The sequence below is a fragment of the Maniola hyperantus genome, chromosome 9, assembly GCF_902806685.2.
Source record: "Maniola hyperantus chromosome 9, iAphHyp1.2, whole genome shotgun sequence".
Lineage (NCBI taxonomy): Eukaryota > Metazoa > Arthropoda > Insecta > Lepidoptera > Nymphalidae > Maniola > Maniola hyperantus.
Window position 1 is genome coordinate 79305 of NC_048544.1, and position 17944 is coordinate 97248.

The 17944-nt window shown below is 42.7% G+C and overlaps 1 long non-coding RNA gene across 2 annotated transcripts in view; it reads left to right on the forward strand.

The window, feature by feature from the left end:
• The first annotated feature begins 1167 nt into the window (after positions 1–1167).
• Positions 1168–17944, forward strand: part of LOC138402785 (uncharacterized) — a 92916-nt gene continuing 76139 nt past the window's right edge. For both annotated transcript variants that reach the window (XR_011237120.1, XR_011237118.1), the window contains exon 1: positions 1168–1635. This is a non-coding gene — a long non-coding RNA (uncharacterized lncRNA). The remainder of the gene's footprint in view (positions 1636–17944) is intronic.

Here is a 17944-nt window from a genome sequence, read left to right on the forward strand (position 1 = left end):
ATATTTTTTAAATTTAGAATTTCAAGTTTCTAGAAAAAATCTGAATATGAAATCAATAAGTACCTACCTACTTATCTTGTGCTTATCCTTAAAACACATTACCTACTTACTCTCAACTATTACAAAAAATGCCTTATGTTAATATAAAATTTAATGATAAAAAATATTTGAAATTACTTCAAATATTGAAATTTAATTGAAAATAGAAGCCTTATTGAGAATATAAGGTCATATTTAGGCATAAATACTTTTGAAAATACTATTCTATAACTACTACTAATCTTTTGCTGAGATAGAATTATTTCAACATTCAAATATTTTTTAATAAGTATTTCAGAACAAAAAATAAGAGTAAAATATAATAACCAGATGCCTATGGGCTAAACTTGTCGTGCTAAGAGGGAACCTGTGCGCTCAGTAGTGGCCCGTCGATGGGCTCGGATGGGATGATGTTGATGAGCAAATTAGCTAACACCTACCTAAAATCAAATCAGTCAACAAACATCAGCAAAAGGAAAACGAAAAACAAGTTGGTTTAGGTATAATTAGGGACTTTGCCCGCGTGGATTTAGGATTTTAAAAATCCCGTGGGAACTGTTTGATTTTCCGGGATGTCCTATCCCGGGATGCAAGCTATCTCTATACCAAATTTCATCAAAATCGGTTGAACGGATGGTTAATGAAAAGCTAGCTAAGCCTTGTTTCTATTTGGTACCTTTACTTTACTTATATTATGGGTACTTAAATTGAAAGTTTTGTCTTCCATTACAAGTTGCTCCATATTGCAATCTCACTGGTGCCTGGTTGTGTCTACTGTCTACTGTCTACATATGTGAGGGCTGAGGATGCAGTCTAAGATGGAAGCGGGCTTAATTGGAAGGGTAGGTACGACAGTCAAATTGCATATTTTATTTTCAAAAAATTTAATTATTGTAATAAATCTCAAAAAAAATTAAAAAAGAATGAAACGGAGTTAGCTGTCAGGTGAACATTGTGGAAATCCTGTTTCTGGAAAAATTGTACTTAAATGAAAGTCGTGTCCGAAATGTTGGTGCCTGCGACGTATAGGTATCGTAGGATGCCTCATTTAGGCATAAAACGGTCTGCGAGGTCGGGGATACAAGGTTACGTCGGCGCTCGGCGCAAGAGTCGACCGCCGCCATTTGGTCCGCGCGACTCGACCGCGCCGCATCCAGCCCCGGCCCGCGCCCGGGCCCTGCGCCCTTCGGCCGCTCCTGCCGCCTCGCGACTGCGAGCCCTTATCGGCGGCGGGCCTATCCTCGATAATCGGCTCCGAGACGACACCGGGGACGCGCTCGTCGGGCGCGAGGCGCGCGCGCCGGGCGCCGGGCGCCGAGCGCCGAGCCACGAGCGCCGCGTAGGCCTAAACTCACGGCTCCCGCGCGGCCGCGCCAAATTTTTGCAAAACTATCGAGCTAAAACATCCAATAAGATTCTTATAGGCCTATTTAGTGAACGTTCGATTCTGGTTGCTCGGACACAGTACTTTGTGATTGAAGTGGATTTTTAGGAAAAATCGCGACATTTTAATGATTTTTAATACATTTAGTGAAGTGCCCGCGGAGTGGACAGCCAATGTGCTGTCGGGATGTTTCGTCCACAATCGGCGAGTAGGTGAGTGAGTTCAATGTTTTGCCCATTTTAAGTAATATATTAATCTCAGTACCTAAGTACCTAATAAATAAAAATTTTTACTCAATTTTACAGACTTTTCAACAATTTTTTTTAAATCGCATTACGAATACTAAAGACCGTCTCTAAAACTTAATTCCAAAAGGAGATTGTGCTCACAAACATAATTTTTAAAATCTAAATAAAAAACCGGCCAAGTGCGAGTCAGGCTCACGCAATGAGGGTTCCGTACTACACATTTTGCACAATAGTTCAAAAACTATGATGCATAAAAATAAATAAAAATCTGTTTTAGAGTGTACAGGTGAAGACCTTTCATATGATACCCCACTTGATATACCTAGTCACTCACTTCGAAAGTTGAAAATACTAATTACCTATTAGTTCATGACCACAATTTTTTTTGTGTGATCTAACCCTAAATTCACGGTTTTCAGATTTTTCCCCAAATGTCAGCTATAAGACCTACCTACCCGTCAAATTTCATGATTCTAGGTCAACGGGAAGTATCCTGTAGGTTTCTTGACAGACGGACAGACAGACAGACAGACAACAAAGTGATCCTATAAGGGTTCCGTTTTTCCTTTTGAGGTACGGAACTCTAAAATATACTATACTTCATCTATAAAATATATTATGCAAGACCCCGTCTCTACAGAATGTGAAGATGCACCATTGCATTGATATGCACCACAAATAAGTTGATGGTGAGTAGGTACCTAGTTGAAATAATTTAAATCTTTTAATATTAAGTTATGATAAACATTATGTATTGGCTATTTTAATTTAATACAAACTCGTGTGCAAAAAAAATAAGATTTTTTGAAATTTGTTTCATTGTTTATAGCACTAAAAAAATGTTTTCATACTTACAGCTATTATGTAGATTCAATGACATTCTAATAAGCATGGACAGGACACATCGTGGCATACAACACAAGAGCCCAAACATGGCACACGTTTCTAAATTCACCCTATTTAGCTTCAACTGCTCCATTTATACATTCCCGCTAACATTCAAGTCCTGTAAACTAACCTCAGTGATTAAGCCGCAATGTAAATCGATTAAGCACTCGAAGCTGAATAAGGTGATTTTAGAAGCAAACTTGAACAAAAAATGGAATGGAGTAGTGTAGCACTATTAATTTTTGTTATTTCTTTGAGAGATTTTTCGTTTTTGTAAATATGAAACTATTATACTATATCTATACTATATAACTATTATACTATATCTGCTCGTGCTGATTCACTGACTGACTGACTGACTGACTGACTGACTGACTGACTCATTTGATCACCTCTTCTGTAAAATTTTGTATGTTTTTTTTTTACCGATTGTTTCGTATAGAGGACAAAAAATGATTCGGAGTAAAAATATGGATAGAGCTGATGATTGAGGATTTCGGTGAGGAGCACGGCCAGGGTATTGAAGATAGGTGGGGGGTGCTCGAACAAATGTCACTCAGAACTTCATACAATATACCTACTTCATTTAGGAAAACTTTAATGTCGAATAAGTAGGTAAACTGTGTCGTAAGTATGATGCCTCGATAGACCTAAAAAGCGAAATTCGAAATTGTCATGTTATGCGTAGGTACCTACTAGGTAGGTAACCCTAGAACTTTGAATCTGTTTCCCGTACCTATGTACCTATGTACCTATGTACCTATGTACCTATGTAAATCTCATTTTTTCAGATTTTGAACAAATTCTGACGAAATCAGATTTTTTCAAATAAAAATATACATATAAATATACCTACCTATTTAATGAAATCCAAAAACATAGGTAAGTAACTAACTAAATCTGAAAATACCTACCTATTGTGCGTTTTCCAAAATTTTTGATTTGTGCGAATTTCAAAACCTTAAATAAATACCTTCATAAACATAAAGTAATTGGCAAATTAATGTTGAAAGACAAACTTTTGAACCCGTGCCCGTATTTCATTGGCGATGCATTTTTTATAAATATTCTTTCTGTAAAAAGGAATGAATCCTGAATCCAAAGGACAAGAGGCAAATCGACGTTACTATTCAAAGGCGCAAATTACAAATACATATAAATAAATGGCATGCCTACTTACCTAGGTACTTCAAAGTAGTGCTTTTTTAGTAGGTTACCTAGTTATAATAGTTAAATAAATTAGATTGAAATATTTCCTACCTATTTGCTGTGATTTCCTATATAGCTAATCACAACAAATACGTATTTTTAATTCCTTTTAAAAAAAAAATCAAAAAAAATAAAAACCGACTTCGATACACAAACACTAAAAATTGAAATATAATTTAATTTATTACCGAATATATTATGTATACAAGAGAAAATATAGTTCCATAATAATACTTTTTGGTGCCGTGCCGGTGCCAATTAGCTTTAGCTGCGCGAATCGTCTAGACTTCATATTTTTCAGAGACTCCACAATGGCACCTCATTGTTCCTGAATCACTATAGTTTAGGAGTGCTGTATCCTACACAGTACACCTACATCATCAGGGTTGAAGTGGGACTTGGAGTTCAAGCATAAAGTCGTTGCTTGGTACCTACAACATTAATTCACTATGAACACTTCCTGAATCTTGATAACTTAGGCGGGAAGTAGCCCTGCAGCATCAGGATTGAGAAGTTGGATCCAGAAATTTATATGCGACCACCACCTTAACATCCTCTGCTGATTAAAAAAAGTTTTGCAAATCGGTCCAGAAACCTGGAAAAAATCGATGTACATACATTAAAAAAAGTCGAAAAAAAACGGGCCGAATTGAGAACCACCTCCTTTTTGGAAGTCGGTTAAAAAGACAGTAAAATTACCTACTCATAAATGACTAGCTGAGAGGTGATACCCGGGACTTTCGTCCGCTTGGATTTAGATATACAAAAATCCCGTGGGAACTCTTTGATTTTCCGGGATCAAAAGTAGCCCATGTCATTCTCCAGGTCTTATATACTATATCCATGGAAAATATCACGTCGATCCGTTATTCCGTTGGGGCGTGATTGAACGACAAACTAACACACTTTCGCATTTATAATATGAGTGGTAATAAGCCAGTTTTTAATAAGTTTTGTGTGTTGAAATAATATCTGTGGAAATAATAGATGGATCTAAAGTAGGTAGACTTTTTAATTAGATAACATTTTGGACTTTTCTAGTGATACCAGATTTTTATGAAAAACTAGCTGATGCCCGCGACTTCGTCCGCGTGGATTTACATTTTTCAAAATCCCGTGAGAACTCTTTGACTTTCCGGGATAAAAAGTAGCCTATGTGTTAATCCAGGGTATAATCATCTCCTATCCAAATTTCATCCAAATCCGCTCAGTCGTTTTTGCGTGATTTAGTAACAAACATCCAAACATCCACACTTTCACATTTAGTATAATAGGTATTAGTAGGATTAGGATAAATAGTGCGGAGGAAAAAATAATGACCAACTGAGTGTATACAGTAGCTACGAGTAACTTTAGAAATGGCTCAAATATTGTGTCGATGGTTCAATGGAATTGATGCTATTAAAATTACCTAATAAATTGTTTAAGACTACTCATTACTCAATTAAATATATAGTTACGTAAATCATATCCCAAAACACTTCTCAAAGCACTATTATACCAATCTTACCCACCTCTAGAGACTTATTTTATTTTAGTAATTATTTACTAGTTTTATGATCTTCTTCTTTTTTACTCTGCTGGTGTGAGCTGAATCTAAAATAGAGAAGCAGGAACTGGTTTATGGACTCATTCACAAGACACAACTGAACCACATAGGTACATCACTATCATCTTATATATGGTATCATTATTTTGCGATTTGACATTAGCTAATGGGGCCGATTCTCTTGTTCACTATCTATTAACTAAACTAAATTAACAGGTCTCTAGTGCTATCCTTTTCTGCAAGCAACATCATGAAAGGCATAGCAATAGAATTAGACGTGCCATTTAAGTTTAGTTTAGAGATTGTGTACAACGGAATTAGCCACATTGTCGACTCGTGTTGTTTGACTGTCCATAAACGTGATTAGGTATACAAATTGACAAATACATAGGATAAGTATCTACATATTAATGTTTGGCTGGAAAAACAATTGTTTAATATACCTAGGTAATAATTAGGGTTCCGTACCTAAATGGTAGAAATCAGTCAAATGTGAGTCGGGCTCGCACACAAAGGTTCCGTACCATCCTACAAGAAATAACACTCTTTTTATTTTATTTTAATTTTAATGGCGACCATTTTAATTTTTTAACTAAATATATTTAACAAAATGTGTATTTTATAATAATACACATGTGTATTTTTTACAAAATCACGAGATACAGCCCCGGACAGACGGACGGACGGACAGCGGAGGCGTAGTAACTTAGCTGTCCCTTTGGCACCCATGTTCGGAATTCTAAAAACGTAGCCATTGTACGGAACACTATTTGAACAAGAACAACTTTCCTTGACCGGTTTTTCCAGTTTTCAAGGGCAAGTATGATTAAAATGGATTCAATAGAAAGACTAGGTGAGCTTTGAACTGCGATTTAATGTAAATGGAAGCGGACAAAGCCGCGGAATGCGCTAGTGCTTGGCTACAGATAGTTGTGAGGTGTGTAGAGTCTAGACTAGACACTAGACAGACCCTCTCACCAGACCCGCCCCGGCGACGATGTTGTACCTATATATGTTACGGGCAACGTGATTAACTGGCCATTATTAATAATGGCCTGTCCTTATAAATAATGCCCAGTTATTCACGTTGCCCGTAACATATACATAGATATATCCACGACCAATAGCTCCTGTGTTCTTTTCTAGTCTAATCTAACCAAATACCTACATTTTTTTTTAATTAGAGACCTACGTAGCTACTTAATGTATTAATAGTTTTTATTTAAGTATTTTTTAGGTTCTGTAACTCAAAAGAAAAGAAAACCAGGTCAAGTCAGACTCGCGCACCGAGGGTTCCGAACTACAGTCGTAGTTTTTCAACATTTTGCACAATAACTCAAAAATTATGATGCATAAAAATAAATAAAAATTTGTATTAGAATGTACCGGTAAAGCCCTTTCATATTATGATACGCCACTTGGTACAGTTATCTTACTTCGAAAGTTGAAAATATGTAGATACTAATTATTTGTTCATGAACACATTTTAATTTTTTTCTTGTGATGTAACCCTAAATTCACGGTTTTCTTGTGATGTAACCCTAAATTCACGGTTTTCTTGTGATGTAACCCTAAATTCACGGTTTTCTTGTGATGTAACCCTAAATTCACGGTTTTCTTGTGATGTAACCCTAAATTCACGGTTTTCTTGTGATGTAACCCTAAATTCACGGTTTTCGGATTTAGGTAGGTATATAATTAGGGAGATAAATGAAGCAGCTATTGTGGAATAGGGAAATGCATAGAACACCTAAGAATAAATAGTTTTATCTAACTGACCCTTCTTTCACCAATTTATCTATTTATATTCTATCGCTATTCATAACAATGAACTATAATTATATAGTCGTAAGTGACCCTTCCTTCACCCATTTATCTATTATCTATCTATCCGTATCTTGCGCCCCTATAGCTGGCCAATGGCCATAGACCAATAGACACGCTTCCACAGTAAATAGAGCGGTCATAGATAACACTACATGCACTAGTGATTCGCCCCGGTTTGTTCATTGCAGGACTAGCTGATGGGCATTCTCCAGGTCTTTAATACTCACGTAAAAATTTGGCCATTCCGTTGCTCCGCTGCAGCATGATTTAAGGACAAATCAAGAAATCAATAAACAAATTTGCATTTATAATAATATGATAGGCTTACGCTTGACAACAATCCGTCCGTTAATAGGGTTCCGTAGAACCCTAAAAATCAAAAAGGGTTATTTTTATGGTACGGGACCTTACCGTACTTAGTTCGACTCATACTTGCGTTTTAAATTTTATTATGTTGAGAATTTAAGATTAGTGTTTTCAGACAGACGCGTCTGTTTAAACTTAGGTGTTTACTTCGAGATGTGCGGCCTAGTAGTTAATCATCATCATCATCGTCGTCCACGTCCACTGCTGGACATAGGTCTCTTGTAGGGACTTCCACACGCCACGGTCTTGCGCCGCCTGGATCCAGCGGCTCCCTGCGACTCGTCTGATGTCGTCCGTCCACCTAGTGGGGGGTCTTCTAACGCTGCGTGTTCCGGTTCCGGCCGCCTAGTAGCTAGGAGGGGAGGGGAGGGGAGCAGTAGGTACCTACATGGTCAGTAACGACATGCGCCCTTGCATGTGAACACAGAACAGGTCCCCTGCGCCATGGGAGCGGCCTTGACGAGCTCGTCCGCTCAAGGTCCGCGGAACCTGTCCGCATTCAATGTGCCAGCAAACTAGTTGCGTCGCCCGGCTGCGCTCATTTACATGACACTAGCCGCTAGCGGCGCGTCGCAGTCACTACTTACTAGCTGATGGCCGCGACTTCGTTTGCTTTGATAGATTTTAAAAATCCCCGGGAACACTTTGATTTCCGGGATAAAAGTAGTCTGTGTAATGTGTAGGCATTAACTATTAACACAGGGTATCATCTATCTCCGTTCTAAATTTTAGCCAAATCCATCCAATTGTTTTTTGCGTGAAACAGTACCTAACAAACACACACACACACACACACACACAAACTTTCACCTTTTTAATACACTTTATTCGAATAGCTACTGACTTTGATTGAATAGTCAACGGTCTGTCTGTTAGTAATAAATCGGTACCACTGATTGGCAGCGTTGCTGACGTCGGAGAGGAACGTGGCATCCCGTCATCATCACCATGATCATCACGATCAACCCACCGCCGGCTCACTACAGAGCACGGGTCTCCTCTCAAAGTGGCCAAATGCAGATTGGCAGATTTCACACACCCTGTAGAGAACATCATGGAGAACTCTCAGGCATGAAGGAAAGGCTCTTTGGAAATCCATCACTTTTCCCCCATCGAGTCACACCCATAGCAAAGTGTGACTAGTTGGGAATTCTAATGAATAAAAAGGTGGTTGTAACTACTAACAGTGTGACTCGATGGGAGAAAAATATCGGTGAATCCCCCACGGGCACCCCTATAAAGTGTGACCGAAACTTAGACATATTCCGACTAAGTAGGTATACCGAGACGCGAGTTTAGCCGACAGACATTTATATTTAAGTATACTTATGGATTTTTGAAAATCATAAACGTGATTCAACAAGAAGTTGGACCAATTCGCGAGGTACGAGGAATGCGTGCAGCGCACTTAGCTCGCAACATTCACATCCTGTGACGTCACCGCCGCGCCGCGTGACGTCACGCCCAGCTCCAGACGGTGCACAAACACTTAGGGCCCCTACTTGTGTTGGTTCACTGTTGCTGATAGCTGATAGCTGATAGCGACATCTCCCGGCCTGATAACGTAACGTACATATCGACGCTAAGTAAGTTGCAGTTCATGAAAATGAGGAAAAAAGACTCGCTGAGCCAAGTTGGCCCAGTGGTGAAGACGTCGGCCTTCTATTCGGGAGGTCGGGGGTTCGATCCCGGGCCTCTAACTTTTTATTTATTTTTTATTTATAGACTAGCCCTTAGCTGTAATCACACCTGGTGGCAAGTGACGATGCAGCCTAAGACGGAGCGCGCTTGCCTGGAAGATGTCTATACACTCGCGACTTTTCGGAATGTTAAATATCACTTGCTTTACCGGTGAAGGAAAACATCGTGAGGAAACCTGCATGCCTGAGAGTTCTCCATAATGTTCTCAAAGGTGGGTGAAGTCTGAAAATCCGTATACCTACTTGACCGCCGCGCCGTGGTGGACCAAAGCCTAACCGTTCTCCTTCTGAGAGCTGTGCTCAGTAGTGGGCCGGCAATGGGGTTCCCCCAACTGCCATCATCGTATAAGCCATAACATGACTGATACGTTCTGCCACAGGTTTAGCTACGTAGGTACAATACAATACAAGTGGTGAAGTACAAATTAGTAAGTAATGCTTAAATTATAAAAACCGGCCAAGTGCCAACTAGACTCTCGCACCGAGGGTTCCGTACCACAGTCGTATTTATTCGACATTTTGCACGATAAATCAAAAACTATTACGCATAAAAATAAATAAAATCTGTTTGAGAATGTGTGTGTGTAAATGTGAAGCCCTTTCATATGATACCCACTTGACTATAGTTATCTTACATTGAAACTTGAAAATACTTACTAACTATTTGTTCATGAACACATTTTAATTATTTACCATAAATTCGCGGTTTTGAGATTTTTACCCATAACATTTGTGCCTACTTACCTGCCAAAGTTCATGATTTTAGGTCCACGGGAAGTACCCTATAAGTTTCTAGACAGACAGACAGAGTTGTTGGCTCTTTGTCCGTCTGTTCTGTCTATCTGTTGTGTTTGTCAAGACCCGACAATGGAATCGAATCCTTTAAGGTACTTCCCATTGACCTAGAATCATGAAATTTGGCCCGTAGAAAAGTTTAGGCTAGATTTTAGACATTATGTACAACGGAATTATGTACAACGGAATTATGTACAACGGAATTATGTACAACGGATTTATGTACAACGGAATTATGTACAACGGATTTATGTACAACGGAATCATGTACAACGGAATTATGTACAACGGAATTATGTACAACGGAATTATGTACAACGGAATTATGTACAACGGAATTAGGTATGTACAACGGAATTATGTACAACGGAATTATGTACAACGGAATTAGGTCGTCCCCCCCCCCCCCCCCCCTGATACGTGTTATCAGCAGTGGGGCGCCGCCGCGTCTCCGGGTGATCACTCCGCTGCACTTTAGCACTGTTATCAGCTATCAGCTATCAGCTATCAGCTATCAGCTATCAGCTATCAGCTATCAGCTATCAGCTATCAGCTATCAGCGGTCGCCGATTTGCTTATCAATGATCACATACACGTGGAACGTGTGGTCGCTGCCTCGTATCCGATTCGAGTCCGTGAAAATACGTTCCTTTTTGTTTTGTATGGCAGCTTTAGCTTATGACATATTAGCTGATGCCCGCGACTTGGTCCGCGTGGAATTAGGTTTATAAAAATCCCGTGGGAACTCTTTGATTTTTCGCAATAAAAAGTAGCCTGTGTCACTCTCCAGGTCTTTACCTATACCCATGCAAAAGATCACGTCGATCCGTTGCTCCGTTGCGACGTGATTGAAGAACAAACTAACAAACAAACAAACACAAAGTCAAAGTCAAATGATTTATTCAAAATAGGTAGGTACTTAATAAATTACTCTTATCGATTGTCAGTTGTTTGATTTGTAAGATGTACCTAGTGGGGATAATTATCACGCAAACTTGAAACTAAAGCTACGAGGGTTCCAAACGCGCCCAGGTCTGAGAAGAGCCCACAACAAACTCACACTTTCACATTTATAATATGGATAAGTACCTACTGATTTCCTTGAAGTGTAGGTAAAACACTATAAAAATTATAAAAAAAATAAGGTACCTACCTATATCGCTTGTCAAACTAAGCTGCAAAGGAATCTCTACCAGGGGATTTGATAACTCCGTAAGAACTTCTTGGATAAATGTGTTCTGAGTCCTTGTCCAAGACACCAGCTAGCTCCTAGCTCCGTGCCTCTCTTGTCCAAGACACCAGCTAGCTCCTAGCTCCGTGCCTCTCTTGTCCAAGACACCAGCTAGCTCCTAGCTCCGTGCCTCTCTTGTCCAAGACACCAGCTAGCTCCTAGCTCCGTGCCTCTCTTGTCCAAGACACCAGCTAGCTCCTAGCTCCGTGCCTCTCTTGTCCAAGACACCAGCTAGCTCCTAGCTCCGTGCCTCTCTTGTCCAAGACACCAGCTAGCTCCTAGCTCCGTGCCTCTCTTGTCCAAGACACCAGCTAGCTCCTAGCTCCGTGCCTCTCTTGTCCAAGACACCAGCTAGCTCCTAGCTCCGTGCCTCTCTTGTCCAAGACACCAGCTAGCTCCTAGCTCCGTGCCTCTCTTGTCCAAGACACCAGCTAGCTCCTAGCTCCGTGCCTCTCTTGTCCAAGACACCAGCTAGCTCCTAGCTCCGTGCCTCTCTTGTCCAAGACACCAGCTAGCTCCTAGCTCCGTGCCTCTCTTGTCCAAGACACCAGCTAGCTCCTAGCTCCGTGCCTCTCTTGTCCAAGACACCAGCTAGCTCCTAGCTCCGTGCCTCTCTTGTCCAAGACACCAGCTAGCTCCTAGCTCCGTGCCTCTCTTGTCCAAGACACCAGCTAGCTCCTAGCTCCGTGCCTCTCTTGTCCAAGACACCAGCTGGCTCCTAGCTCCGTGCCTCTCTTGTCCAAGACACCAGCTGGCTCCTAGCTCCGTGCCTCTCTTGTCCAAGACACCAGCTGGCTCCTAGCTCCGTGCCTCTCTTGTCCAAGACACCAGCTGGCTCCTAGCTCCGTGCCTCTCTTGTCCAAGACACCAGCTGGCTCCTAGCTCCGTGCCTCTCTTGTCCAAGACACCAGCTGGCTCCTAGCTCCGTGCCTCTCTTGTCCAAGACACCAGCTGGCTCCTAGCTCCGTGCCTCTCTTGTCCAAGACACCAGCTGGCTCCTAGCTCCGTGCCTCTCTTGTCCAAGACACCAGCTAGCCTCCTAGCTCCGTGCCTCTCTTGTCCAAGACACCAGCTAGCTCCTAGCTCCGTGCCTCTCTTGTCCAAGACACCAGCTAGCTCCTAGCTCCGTGCCTCTCTTGTCCAAGACACCAGCTAGCTCCTAGCTCCGTGCCTCTCTTGTCCAAGACACCAGCTAGCTCCTAGCTCCGTGCCTCTCTTGTCCAAGACACCAGCTAGCTCCTAGCTCCGTGCCTCTCTTGTCCAAGACACCAGCTAGCTCCTAGCTCCGTGCCTCTCTTGTCCAAGACACCAGCTAGCTCCTAGCTCCGTGCCTCTCTTGTCCAAGACACCAGCTAGCTCCTAGCTCCGTGCCTCTCTTGTCCAAGACACCAGCTAGCTCCTAGCTCCGTGCCTCTCTTGTCCAAGACACCAGCTAGCTCCTAGCTCCGTGCCTCTCTTGTCCAAGACACCAGCTAGCTCCTAGCTCCGTGCCTCTCTTGTCCAAGACACCAGCTAGCTCCTAGCTCCGTGCCTCTCTTGTCCAAGACACCAGCTAGCTCCTAGCTCCGTGCCTCTCTTGTCCAAGACACCAGCTAGCTCCTAGCTCCGTGCCTCTCTTGTCCAAGACACCAGCTAGCTCCTAGCTCCGTGCCTCTCTTGTCCAAGACACCAGCTAGCTCCTAGCTCCGTGCCTCTCTTGTCCAAGACACCAGCTAGCTCCTAGCTCCGTGCCTCTCTTGTCCAAGACACCAGCTAGCTCCTAGCTCCGTGCCTCTCTTGTCCAAGACACCAGCTAGCTCCTAGCTCCGTGCCTCTCTTGTCCAAGACACCAGCTAGCTCCTAGCTCCGTGCCTCTCTTGTCCAAGACACCAGCTAGCTCCTAGCTCCGTGCCTCTCTTGTCCAAGACACCAGCTAGCTCCTAGCTCCGTGCCTCTCTTGTCCAAGACACCAGCTAGCTCCTAGCTCCGTGCCTCTCTTGTCCAAGACACCAGCTAGCTCCTAGCTCCGTGCCTCTCTTGTCCAAGACACCAGCTAGCTCCTAGCTCCGTGCCTCTCTTGTCCAAGACACCAGCTAGCTCCTAGCTCCGTGCCTCTCTTGTCCAAGACACCAGCTAGCTCCTAGCTCCGTGCCTCTCTTGTCCAAGACACCAGCTAGCTCCTCGCTCCGTGCCTCTCTTGTCCAAGACACCAGCTAGCTCCTAGCTCCGTGCCTCTCTTGTCCAAGACACCAGCTAGCTCCTAGCTCCGTGCCTCTCTTGTCCAAGACACCAGCTAGCTAGCCCGTGCCTCTAGCTAGCTCCTAGCTCCGTGCCTCTCTTGTCCAAGACACCAGCTAGCTCCTAGCTCCGTGCCTCTCTTGTCCAAGACACCAGCTAGCTCCTAGCTCCGTGCCTCTCTTGTCCAAGACACCAGCTAGCTCCTAGCTCCGTGCCTCTCTTGTCCAAGACACCAGCTAGCTCCTAGCTCCGTGCCTCTCTTGTCCAAGACACCAGCTAGCTCCTAGCTCCGTGCCTCTCTTGTCCAAGACACCAGCTAGCTCCTAGCTCCGTGCCTCTCTTGTCCAAGACACCAGCTAGCTCCTAGCTCCGTGCCTCTCTTGTCCAAGACACCAGCTAGCTCCTAGCTCCGTGCCTCTCTTGTCCAAGACACCAGCTAGCTCCTAGCTCCGTGCCTCTCTTGTCCAAGACACCAGCTAGCTCCTAGCTCCGTGCTGTGTATACTTACGCATCTTCGAGCTCACGTCGCGAAGATGCGTAGGCCAATGGCCAATGGCCAATGGCCAATGGCCAATGGCCATACTAATTCATTAAGTATAACATAAGCCTAATTCGCTACAATCCGCCAAAACAGCATCCAATCGAAATCTAAATAATATATCCATACTAATATTATAAATGCGAAAGTGTGTCTGTCAGTATGTCTGTCTGTCTGTCCGTCAGTCTGTCTGTCTGTCTGTCTATCTGCTAGCCTTTCACGGGCCATCCGTTCAACCAATTGTGACGAAATTTGGTACAGCGATAGCTTACATCCCGGGGAAGGATATAGGCTACTTTTATCCCGGAAAATCCGGTGGATGTTGGGATGTTTGTCACACGTACGTTATAAGTGGGCTGAGGTGTCCGTCGACGGTCGAACCCACGGCCCTTCCGCAATCCGCAACGATGATGGCCTGTATCTCGCGCAGGCCGGTTCCTCACCAGTCACCAGTCACCAGTCACCAGTCACCAGTCACCATACACCTCAGGCTCCAGACACGCGAGTACCACATTTTAAATTGCTTTTACTTTAACAAATCGGTTGCTGCAATAAACTGCAACGCAAAATTGCCCTTAAAGGATTGACAATAAAAACTATTATGGTTTGTAGCTTTAGGATTTATAGTCTCAGAGTCAGACGTAAGATTAGTCGTAATAATAATTTGTATTTTCAACTTTCAAAGTAAGATTAATATACCAAATATTATGTTATCACATGAAAGGGCTTCACCTGTACATTCTAAAACAGATTTCTATTTATTTTTATGCATAAAATAGTTTTTGATTAATCGTGCAAAATTTCGAAAACATACAACTGTACTTAGGACGGAACCTAGTAAATCTTTGTTGGATTTTAATAGTTTTTTCAGCGTAAGTCATTATTTTTATCCTGGTTTGGAAACCTGCATGTTCTTCATGATGTTCTCAAAGCTGTCTGAAGTCTGCCAATCCGCACTTGGCCAGCGTGATAGACTATGGCAACTACCGAGTTTCTTGCTGGTTCTTCTCGTAAGAAAAGCAATCCGAACCAGTGTAGGTAGAAGCATTTGATGATTCAATCGTGCTCCGTAGTGTGCCGGCGATGGGTTGATCACGGCGATGGTGACATATGGCGGTGGTCTCTCGGCCTATCAGTTTCCAGACAGTATTATACGTGTTCCTATAGCGGTCTTGCAGACTACCGAATTCAATTCTGCACAAATTTTGATATTCTGTCTGCGAGAGCGGGACAGGTGTATCGGTGATTGTGGGTGGGAGCGAGACGCAGCATCTTCCTACAGCCAGACCCGTCTCGATCTGGTGCGCGGTGCGACTACTAGCGTTTTGATAAGCAGAGCGGGTGGACGTGTTCTATCTCTCCGTTATTAAATTCAACAATAGGTATGGTCTTGGACTGTAGTAATAAAATGAAGTGATTTCTTCAATGGCGGTAGTTAATATATAGATATATATATATAGATATTAATAATAGAATACTTAGAGAATATTAAAAAAAATAGGATTTTTCGTAATTTGTAACATAATTGATAATTAACATCACGTTGCACGGAAGGCGATTAATGACGTCACATGGCGTAAACGACAAATATTTTTAAATTTTTTAACATAAAAAATATTTTGTCGCAGAAATTATTGTTATTTTTGTGTTAAAATTGGAAAATATTTGTCGTTTATGGATTGTGACGTCATTAATCACCTTCCGTACAGAGCGTGACATTCATGTTAAAAATAAATAAAACCATGATTTTTTTCTAGCCCCATAAGCTAGTGTTAAAAACATCACATTATTTTATTACTACAGACTATAACAGTCCAAGACCCTATTTAGGTACATTTATCTACATACATGCTACGTTGTGGGTGTTGTTGGGCACAGATGACAATTGTGCTCAGCAAAAAAAACTAAACTACGACAAAGACAAAAAATGAGTTTTTGTCTGTATCACTCTTCAGAGCTTTTCTATACACCTAGCTTACTCTAACAAGTGAAAGATTTTACTGTGGTTGTGGTTGCAGCATGTTATAAAACACATTAACTGAACTATGTAAAGTGTATTGAAAGAACTAATTAATTTTACAACAATTTTACTAGATTTTTTGAGACAATAATTTTGAAGACACGTCACCACGGAATAGAAAAGCCACAGAGAAGAGAGCATAACAAAGAGTATAAACCTAGGGTTGCATTCCTTTACAACAACAAGGTATTATTATTTAGATGGCAAGTCTCCTTGATTGTTAGTCTGGGTGTATAATGTGACGCTTACAGATATAGTTGATGAGAGTCGAGCCGAGGGCGTCGAGGATCACGTCGCCTCGTCTCCTCGTCGCCTCGTCTCCTCGTCGCCTCGTCTCCTCGTCACTGGCCACTGGCCAGAGTCCACGTGACACCAGCCGAACCACGTTACATAATTACATAATGTACAGTACACCTCGACATCGCCCTTTACAACGACATTTCATCTTTGTAGAGCGTTGTCCCTGTCACTCATACCCGTATGACGCTTCTCTCTGCTGTCTCCTTCTAAAGGTCGATATTCATCACTTTTGGCCGCGTACTGTGTGTGGATGTTTGACAAATTGTTTGTGGAACAATCAGTACCCTTATTATAAATGCGAAAGTGTATTTGTTTGTTGGTTTGTCCTTCAATCACGTCGCAATAGAGCAACGGATTGACGTGATTTTTTGCATGAGTATAATTAAAGACCTGGAAAGTGACATAGACCACTTTTTATCCCGGAAAATCAAGGAGTTCCCACGGGATTTTTAAAAACCTAATTTCACGCAAACGAAGTCGCGGGCATCAGCTAGTCTATATATAAGTGTAAAAAGAAATGTTCAGATTCACTGCCTCATCCCCGCCCAGCTCAAAGCCTTGGACCTAGAATGCTGAAATGCACAAATTTTCGGAATTCCGACGGGATAGGTCGTATCATTAGATACAGTGGCAATCCTTTAGGTACAGTAGGTATGTAACTTAACTTAAAACGAACTTCGAGGCCTCGAAGGGTTCCAAACGCGCCGCGCGGGGTACTGATGTAGCCACTGAGTTGGTTCTACATTGCTGCTTTACTGAGCGATATTACAATTATTTTTCTCAGAAAACCTTCAATGGATTAAGCATGAATGTCACATGAGCTTGGTGGCTTTGCGGCTATGAGTTGTGCTTTTGTGATTATGTCAGTCAGTCAGTCAGTTCCCGTCTGGTTAGTGGCAGCTCCCCGCCGGCAGTGAGGCCGCGCGCGCCAGACGGTCGGTCGTCGACCCCCGAAGGCTGCTTCCGCGTGAAGGGCTGCGTCTATACGTCTCTATGTATAGCCGTCTGCCGTCTGCCGTCTGCCGTCTGCCGTCTGCCGTCTGCCGGCCGCAGCCAGGTCTGCGAGCGTCGAGCCTGGCCACTGACTGACTGACTGAATGACTGATCTACCGACACACAACTTTAACCGCTGGGGTTACAAACTTTTTTGTCTGTCTGTAGGATTTTTGAAAATTCAATCCCTAAGGGGGCGAAATAGAGGTTCGAATTTGTGTAGTCCACGCGGACGAAGTCGTGAGCATATGCTAGTATTTTCTAAGCAAAATATGTTTCATAAATCTGGATTTGTTAAGTGTTGACTAAAACGGGAGTATGATGAGTAGATCTACTAACTTTGGGCGATGATAGCCTATCACGATTAACTGGACCTCCATCACACAGTAGGTAAACCTAAACGTTCTCTAAGTTGCGTGAAGTCTGCATCCGCACTTGGCCAACGTGGTGCACCAACGATGGATTGAAGAAGAAGATGACGATGAATAGATACTAATCTGTGCTACCCACTTGGCATTGCAATGGTTGACCAAAGCTGAGATGTAGAGAGCACCGCCCGAGCTCGAGACCTCGACGCAGTGGCATAGCAACAGCGTGTGTGCTGCGTCGTCGTACCGCGCCGCACTGTCGACCTTGCGCC